Raw genomic sequence first — 10,170 nt, 5'->3', positions numbered from 1 at the left:
CCCACTGCTTACACCCCTCCCCTCCCCCCTCCTTCCCCCCCCCCCCTCCCCCCAAAATCAATAAATGTCATTCGTCTACTGTCGAAAGCCGAGACCCACAATGGAATGTTGAGACAGCAGGAAAAAAAAACCCAACAACTTTGAGAGAAGGTTCCAGAAACAGGAAGGCATGATTTATTTTTCATTCGCGGGCAAGAAAGACAAACAGGAAAGGACATGTCTTCTCTCTCTCCCCCCCCCCTCCCCCCTCCTCCCCCACCAGTCCCTGTCGTTCGTTATTGTTTGTTTTAGGTTGTTTGCTGTTTTTGTTAGCGTTCAGCTTGTTACGCTTACTATTCTGCAGTACTCTGGAAAACGCCATGTTTAAAAATGTGGCCAGAAAACGCGTCTTTCAAATATCGATCAATTTAAATGACCCTCATCTTGGCAAAAACTCTCAGACCTGGGACCTGAGTACGGCAGTATTATAGTTTATTTCACAATTTATATCCAAGTTTAGAGTTAGAGGTGTTTGTCATTAAAATTGTTTGTTGTATTGCAGTGATTTTAAATAGTGATTTTTAAAGTAAAACGGAAAAAAAAAACGAAAAAACAAAAAACAACAACCCAAATTGTAAGAGGAATTTTAAAAAACAAACAATCATGTTTACAGTACAGAAAATAGATTACAAAATAATTTTCCACATACTTTTGATTTTTGTTGTTGTTGTTGTTTTTTTTTAAATTTTATTTTTAAACACACAACACAACCGTGAACATTCACTCATTGCATACCTGGCCTCAACATTGACACAGACATGGTTGCTGCCTAAAGATAAATCGCACGCGAGTGTTTTCATTTTGTGAACACAAATCACGGTCATTGTGATAGTAAATATGTCATATTACATTTATTCATTCATAAAATCAGCGTAATTTTGTTGTTTTTTTGTTTTTGTTTTTTTAAATTATTTTTTTGACATTCTAACTTTCTTTTCCGACGATGATTTTGAAATGCAATTTTGTGATTTTGAAAAGAATTGCTTTGGAATTATTTAAACTACAATCGTGAAGCAAGACTTGAGCTAATATATTCCGATAATAACGTAAACAATCCAATGGGGTTGATCTATTTTACCTTTCCATGTGCTCGAGGTCATTGGTCACATTGGAATATGTGCTCAATGGTGAAAAGTGTTCACAGCGATTGGTCATTAAAATTTTGTTCAGCTTGACACACGGGTATGTTTACAACATTCATAAACAAAGTAGCGTGTTTACATTTGTTTAGAAATGTCCAATCGTTGGATATCAACAAATCATGTGATTAATGAAGAACTGATCAAGTCTGTATGAAAGGTGTCAGACAAAGCAAGAAAGAAAAAGACAAGAACGAAACCATCCCAAAAAAACAGTCGACCTCGACTGGGAATCGAACCTCAGGCCTTCTGATTACCGTACGGTAATCCTCCCTAATTTCTTAACACGTGATTGATGACTTAGTTGACGACAACATGAATATAGATCAAGCCCATTGGTAGGGCTTGGAACAGAGAGGGAAACGGCTTACTTAAGGCACGCATGTACACATTGAAATATTTGCCACCTATTTGTTGTTGTTGTTGTTGTTGTTGTTGTTGTTGTTGTTGTTGTTGTTGTTGTTGTTGTTGTTGTTGTTGTTGGAATAATGACTGTTTTAGGCCATGAGATTGTACTGTAAAGCATCTGAAGGTTGAAAGAAAAGACTTCAAAAGTTTTCAATTCAGGACAAATAAGCAAAATCCTCAAATCTATGTTGTTTTCACATAGGATTTTTTTTTTTTTTTTTTTTTGGATTCGGTCGTGGTTATATGGAATAGACATGCAAAATGTCAGTGCCATACAACAGTAAGTTTTAAAGAAAAAAATCTCTAAGGTTGGACATGAATTAATTTTGAAACGGACTATTGTGTTCTAATGCACTGGCGGTCGTTGTTCGACGTTTTGTGTCCTGATATTTGACACGGAAGGTTTTGAAGCCACGTTCGGGTGAAAGGTAAAGATTTATTCAAGAGAAAAACACACATACAAATCATAGTAATTCAATAACACCGGATATTGCTAAGTGACCAAGTTATAGCACGGCTTGAGTCGTGTTTGATTTCAGTTCAGCGTCCATAGTTACCGAAGCCAACTAATGGTTGCGTTAGGATTGTGTGTTTGACCGTTGCCTAGCAGCGATGTATGACTACTGTCAACAAAGCGCTGTATACGGTCATGATTGACACCGCGGTCTATTGTTGATACGTAGTGAAATTACTGTCTCTGCCATTGAAGAGCTCCTATCGCAACTATAAATGTCACTAACCTGGCGTGAAAATCTTTTATATCTTTATATTTTATGTTATATATTTTATTTCTATTGATTTCCTTATATTTTTTTAATGATAAGAAAAGAACCACTGAAGAATATCGTCGGAAATAGTACAAGCATAGTACCAGTAACGATGAATCGGTTTTTAATTGAAAAGAGTTGAATAAATTACGGTAATTTATGAATGCTTTATTGGCGTGAATGGGTTAGACACGACGTGTACGTATTTGCAAGTCTGATAAACCGAACGCGATTATGGGCCTGATTTAATACTGCTGTAATGGAAAATAATTTGCATTAGTTTGAAAGTATTTCCATTACAAGAATGGGCCCATAACAATTTGGGTTATTAGACCTACGCCGAGTGAGGTCTATTATCGTTTATTTCATTATTTTCTTAGCAAAAGCTTTTAAAAAACAAAAACAAATAAAAACAAGCAAACAAACAAACCAAAAAAAAAAAAAACAACAAAAAACAAAACACACACACAAAAAAAAAAAACAAAAAAAAACAACAAAACAGACAACCCTCTCAAATATCCCAGAAAAAAACAACCCCCCTCAAAACAAAACAAAACAAAAAAAAACAAATAAAACAAAACAAACAAACAAACAAGAACATACAAAAAAAAAAAAGAACCACCCAAAAAACAAACAAACAAACAAACAAAAAACTAGCTAACACAAACAACAGCCCCCCCCCCCCCCCCCAAAAAAAAAAGCCCAAAAACAAAACAAAAATAACAGTAAACAGACTTTAAATTTAGTCTTGACCGAAAACGACCCTCGTGTTTATTTGGATATTACGACAAATCATAAATTATACGCTTTTTCTGCTGTTACAAACGACTTCTCATTCTATACTATCTTGTCGTATCTTCTAAAAAGGCTACCAATGACAATATCATTATAATATCCATTCAATGCCAAATCAATACGACAGCAGGACGTATTTGAATCCCATCATGACACATTCCATTGGTGTCACTGTCAATGAGAGATCTGGTTGTGGCGCTTTGGACACGATAAGACAGGACAGGACAGGAATTGTTAGTTGATTGACTGACAGTTGGCGTTCAAAGAAAAAACAACAAAACAAACAAACAAACAAACATAAAAAAACAACAAACAGAATAAACAGCAAACAAAACAACCTCCCCCCCCCACACACACACAAAAAAAACAACGCTTTAATAATAATAATAATAATAATAATAATAATAATAATAATAATAATAATAATAATAATAATAATAATAATAATAATAATAATAATAATAAATGGTAATGATAATAATGATTATTTATTAGTACAACATTTCACTATCCACTGGTAAAATAAAGTGCTCAGCAGCGCTTTACAAAGCAAGCACACATAAAATCACACACACATACACACACACAAACGCACAAACACACACACACACACACACACAAACACACACACGCGCGCGCGTATACACACATATTATTATAGTTTTCTCTCCTTCTCTCTCAATCTCTCTCTCCCTCTCCTTCCCTCCCTCTCTCTCTCTCTCTCTCTCTCTCTCTCTCTCTCTCTCTCTCTCTCTCTCTCTCTCTCTCTCTCTCTCTCTCTCTCTCTCATATTTCCATATTTATTGGTCAGAAAACCCTTACTTGTCAAACTGTCTTTAAAACGAGATATAATAATTTAGTCTAAAGTTTAAAACACTTACGACAAGATGAGAATCAAGTCATCCATCCACCAAGTATTAAATTAATCGATTTACTTCGTACTCTGGAAAAACAGGTATATAAAAAAAAATTGGCCAGAAAACTCGTCCTTCAAATATCCATCGATTAAAATGACCCTCATCTTGGTAAAAAAAAAAAAAAAAAAAAAAAAAACCCTCTCAACATAGAACTTCCTTGAAGACTTCGCGAGTTCCCAGGCTTGACAGTTTGTACCAAGATAAAGGTCATTTAAATCGATCGATGTTTGTGCGGCTATACTGTCTTATGGTATGACACTAGCTTTCGGATAGGAAGGCCCTGGGTTCGAGCCTCGCTCGGCGCATAGTTGAGTCTTTGGAAAAGACTCTTTACTCACTTTCTCTCACCGTACTCAGGTGTAAAATGAGTACCTGGAGAATTAACAGAGTCGTGAGTGTCGGATAAAATTGTATTATCGCCTAACCGGCGTCATGTCTCGTTCTTTATGTTATGTATTGCTGTTGGTCAGGGAACTTTGTAAAGCGTTTTTCTTTTTGCTCATTTAGTGGATATTCAGGTTGCTCAAAATAACGCATCCAGACTCATTGTACGCAATAACAAAAAATACTCGTCAGCAACTCTCATTCTCCGTGAGTTACATTGGCTTCCTGTGGAAAAAAGAGTTGCCTATAAGATTTGTACTTTTGCCTACAAATCCTTGAGCACCAACAGTCACTCCTATATTAAAGCCCTTCTAAACATATATGTCCCCAATAGAAACTTGAGGTCAAACAATGACCAATCAATCCTTGTCAAACCTAAGCCATTGCGTAAAATAGGTGAACAATCTATTCAATTTTCGGCCCCTCATTTTTGGAACTCTCTCCCATTACACGTGAGATGCTCGGATTCGTTGACAACGTTCAAATCTCGCTTAAAATTTTATCTTTTTACGTCATAATGTTGCAATACTATTATCATATTTTGTTGTTGTTAAATTGAATTCGTATCACGTTTCCATCAACACTTGTCTTACTGTAATATATTTTGTTTTATATCACTGTTAAGCACTTAGAGCCCGTGACAACGGGGTAAAGCGCTATATAAATGCCATTTATTATTATTATTATTATTATTATTATTATTATTATTATTATTATTATTATTATTATTATTATTATTATTATTATTATTATTATTATTATATTATACTATATAAAAAGCTCAAAAAGCTCAAAATTTGAATGACGAAATTTCTGGCCAATTTTTAAACACGAGATTTCCAGAATACGGCAGTTAATTTCTTAAGAAGCATAAACTTTTTATTTTATTTTATTTTTTTTTAATAATCCTTTTTTTTACAATAAGAAAACATGTATTTTGTCAAAGGTCGGATATTTCATTTGGGAAGAGATATGTATGGATTAGTTTCTTTTTGGTCCTTTTCTTTGATTTATTCCCACCCAATGACGAACTCAAACATTGACCTATCTAAGAATCGATAACAAAAACAGCCCGTTCCAACTGTCTATTTATTACCTACCCAGAAGAATACTCTCTATAGAAGGATCTGGTCCCACCTGGTTGTATTCCTGGGAATGGCTGTGTTTGCCTGCCTGTATGGTTTCAGATATTGCGTTGAACTAGATCGAGTGTTGTCTGTTTATCGTTGCTAGTATCAATTACAGAAACATTTATTAAGATATCTATCTATCTATCTATCTATCTATCTACCTATCTATCTATCTATCTATCTATCTATCTATCTATCTATCTATCTATCTATCTATCTATCTATCTATCTATCTATCTATCTATCTATCTATCTATCTATCTATCTATCTATCTATCTACTATCTATCTATCTATCTATCTATCTATCTATCTATCTATCTATCTATCTATCTATCTATCTATCTATCTATCTATCTATCTATCTATCTATCTATCTATCTATCTATCTATCTATCTATCTATCTATCTATCTATCTATCTATCTATCTATTTAATTCAAGGTATTGGAGGGGTTGAATTTGTAGAGTTGTACGCCGTCTATCTATTTATCTATCTATCTATCTTGATGAAAGAGAGAGAGAGAGAGAGAGAGAGAGAGAGAGAGAGAGAGAGAGAGAGAGAGAGAGAGAGAGAGTAAGAGAGAGAGAGAGAGAGAGAGAGAGAGAGAGAGAGAGAGAGAGAGAGTAAGAGAAAGAGGAGAGAGAGAGAGAGAGAGAGAGAGAGAGAGAGAGAGAGAGAGAGAGAGAGAGAGAGAGAGAGAGAGAGAAAGTCAATTTCACTCACGCTATTGTTTATAAACAAACCAACTTTGCTTGTCCGAGCACAGCACGTATGAAGATGTGTCACAAATTTTTTGTTTTCATTGATCGCAAATATACTGTTTAATTGCAGGTTCGAACCCAAAGACCTAATTGAGGTGTGTTGTTAGTCCAAGACTTCGCAAAGTCCCAAGTTTGAGAGTTTTGCCAAGATGAGGGTCACTCAAATCAATCGATATTTGAAGGACGATTTTTCTGGCCAAATTTTTCAAATAAGGGTTTTTCCCTAGTACGGCATCTCTGGTAATAGCAATTGGATTCAATAGTCTGATGTCACGCGCCCGGCAACGGTGGCCATCTTGGTTCTAAACAAAGACAATCATTACTTTTTATTCTTCATACTGGCTAGAACTTTTCATTCCCTTTTCATATGCCTTGTGATCAGAATGTGTAAAAGTCAAAACATGATCAAATTGATGGGTTTTTTTTTCCTCTGGATACGCGTTTAAGCTCGCCGGAGAAACATTTCATACGGCGTCCGCCATTGTTCCGATAGTTTAGAGCCAGTGTTACTAAGTTACCATGCGTCATTAGGAAGGAAGTGACGTTCTGACTGTTGAAGACTATAATTGTTTTTTTGCCATCCGCGTTTATGAGTAATGCTCACTGAACTGTATTGACCCGACTATACATGGGTACACACAGTTTTGTGTGTTGGTCCGTTATACTTCCGGATGGCAATGTTATGAGCTTCTTCGCCAAGCGCATACTATCTATACATAGCAACATAAACAGCTTTTATTTTCTTTCTTTAATAGGGCGGAGAAATCGTGACTTCACACCTTCTACTCTTCCGGTTCCAAACTCATTGGAAGTGTGTGTGTGTAACTAGTCCTTAGGATGACTAAAAATGAAGATGTTAGATATTGAATCACATTTCACTTTTTTTGGTCATCGACCCCTTGTGTTATGACGTCATTTTTAGAAAGTGTCAGGGTTAAAGTTCATGAAGGTCACGATTGCTCAAGTTTACAAATCAAATGATAGCCTACACACTCACCTTTGGACCGGAGATCTAGAGTTCGAGCCCTTCTCTTAGCGGCGCATAGTCGAGTCATTAGAAGAGGCTCTTTACTCATAATTCCTCACCGTACTCTGGTGTAAAATGAGCACCTGGCCGTAAACAGCGTTGTCTGTCGAAAAAAAAATATAATTGTAATATTATGGCCTAACAGGGCTTATGCTTCGTCCTACACGTCGAGTGCTGCTGTTGGCTAGGAAGGACCCCCCCCCCCCCCTGTCAAGTGGTTTTGAGCACCATTTGGTGGACATTACTTTATATAAATGCTCAAGGTACGGGAGATATTCAATGACAATCGCATTCATAGGCTCAGAATAGATAAAATGGATTAAATATCACCGAAGAAAGGATTTATTGCAGTAGAATAACACAGGGGCGGGAGTTCATGATGAAACATGCTTAGGCCAATACCGAAACTCAACAATAAACGCCCAAAGTTTCCCACCCTAAAAGTAACACCCCCCTCCCCTTTTCTCATCCCCCCCCCCCTCACCCTCCACCCCACCTTTCAAATCCAATCACTTCGTTCGATCACCGCTCTTTCGTAGTATGAAAAAACACGTTTTAAAATTTTGGTCAGAAAAATTCGTCCTTTAAATTTATATCAATCGATTAAAAAAATAAAATGACGCTCATCTAAGCAAAAACTCTCAAACCTTGGGTCTGCCAGACAGACCGACTCAGTCCCAGGTATGAGAATTTTTGTTGTTGGACAAAATGAGGATCATTTCAATCGATGAATATTTGAAGGTTGAGATTTCTGGCCAAAATTTAAAATATGTGTTTTTTTCCCCCCAGAGTATACGGCAGTATAGTACTGTACTTTCCGTTGTCATTGTGAGTCACTTGAGGAGTCAAGTGTTTGTGTCGTGTGTATACCTGACTATTGTCTGTTGTTGCATGCCAACCACCCAACCGCCAAACCATGCTGTTACACATTTATTTATTTTCATCTTGACCAAAACAAAAACTAAAAAAAAAAAAAAAATAAAAAGATAAAAACTAAACAAACAACAACAAAAAATAAAACAAAAAAACAAAACAAAAATAAAACAACAACAACAAAAAAAAGTTTAAAAAAAAAACAAAAAAAAAAAAACCCAAAACACACACACACACACACACACACACACACACACACACACACACACAAAGAAGAAGAAAAAAAAAACAACCAACAACAAAAAACCCAAAAACCAAACAAAATAAACGTTCCTTCAATTATCGACCGTAAATATAATCATCCAAAGTTTTTTTTAACATGATACTTTGTGGATGGGTTTAAAACAACTTGTACTTATTTACAGGTCTGATAATCCAAATTGTTTAGGGTTTTTTTTTTTTTGCTCATTGTTGTAATGGAAATACTCTCAAACCAGTGCTAAATATATTGTCTATTACAACAATATTAAAACAAGCCCACAATTGGGTTCGGTTAGCAGACCTGCTAAAATTTACAGCTGGTTTTAAGACTATCGTTTGACGATTCAGGTGTCTATCAGAGCCCATGGAGCCGGAGTTTATCCCTGTTTCTATAGCGTGAAATTGCTTGCTACCCTGTGGATAGGACGCTATTTATCGCAAAGTACTCCCGACAGTTCTAACAGATCCAGCTACCCAATCACTGCTGTGTGGACATGGTGATCATGGTGGTCAGAAAAAAAAAAAATCTCGACTACACCCGGGATCGATCTCAGTTCCTTTGCTTGTGAAGTGAGTGCTCTACCAACTTAGCTATCGGGATCCCCCAAATCGATCTTTACTTGAAGCAAAAGATTTCTGGCCAAAAAAAAAAAAAAAAAAAAAGGAAACAATATAAAAGTGCTTGTTTTGAGTTTGGCCACATAGTGACAACTCGACAACCCAAAGAGGTTTAGGTTTGTTTTCATGGATAGTAACCTTTCTTCTGTTGTGTTGTACTATATCTACTGTATGAATAGTACGCACCAATACATTTATGTATGATCTGGTCATTCAGCTGTACTCTGAGAACATACATATTTAAAATTTGGCCAGAAAATTCGTCTTTCAATAAATATCGATCGATTTAAATGACCCTCATACTATTGTCAACAACTCTCAAACCTGAGACTTACTTTGAAGTCCCAGGTTTGAGAGTTTTTGACACGTTGAGGTTCATTTCAATCGATCGATATTATTTGAAGGACGAATTTTCTGGCCTGCAGTATTTTGGTTCCCCCTGTTCTGCGTTCTGTTATGAGTTATGAACATGATCATAATATTGTTATGAATATTTATTTGTCAAGTTATTGTTTCTGATTTCAATTATTATTTCCTTTAGTCTTAAAAAAAAACCAATTTTCTTTCTTTATTTTGTTTAAACTTTTCTTGTCTTTCTTACCTTATTGACAATATGATTAACTCAAAATCGTAACAAAGCATTAAATGGCTATGTGGTCTAGAGATATGACACTCGCCTACGAATTATAAGGTCCTGGGTTCGGCATAGTTGGGTCTTCGGAAAAGGCTCTTTACTAACATTCTCTCACAGTACTCGGGTGTAAAATGACTACCTGGTCGTTAACAGCGTTGCCCTGTCATTTTTTTTTTGTAATATTGCCTAATAGGCGTTTTGTCTCGTTCTACATGATAAGTGTTGCTGTTGGTTAAGGACACTTTGAAAGCGCTTTGAACACGTTTAGTGGATATTGCGCTATATAAAGTCTCTAGTAAACGAAAAAAATTGATTAAAAAATCAGGACAGAGCAGTGCGTTTTACGAAACATGGGTCTAACCCCCAAAACAGAAACAAAAGCATGTCTTAGTGTGTAGATGGAAGTATAGGATTG

The sequence above is a fragment of the Berghia stephanieae genome, chromosome 11 (assembly GCF_034508935.2).
Source record: "Berghia stephanieae isolate SIO BIC M18660-M18661 chromosome 11, UCSD_Bste_1.3, whole genome shotgun sequence".
NCBI classification, from domain to species: domain Eukaryota; kingdom Metazoa; phylum Mollusca; class Gastropoda; order Nudibranchia; family Aeolidiidae; genus Berghia; species Berghia stephanieae.
Note: the sequence above shows the minus strand (reverse complement) of the source record.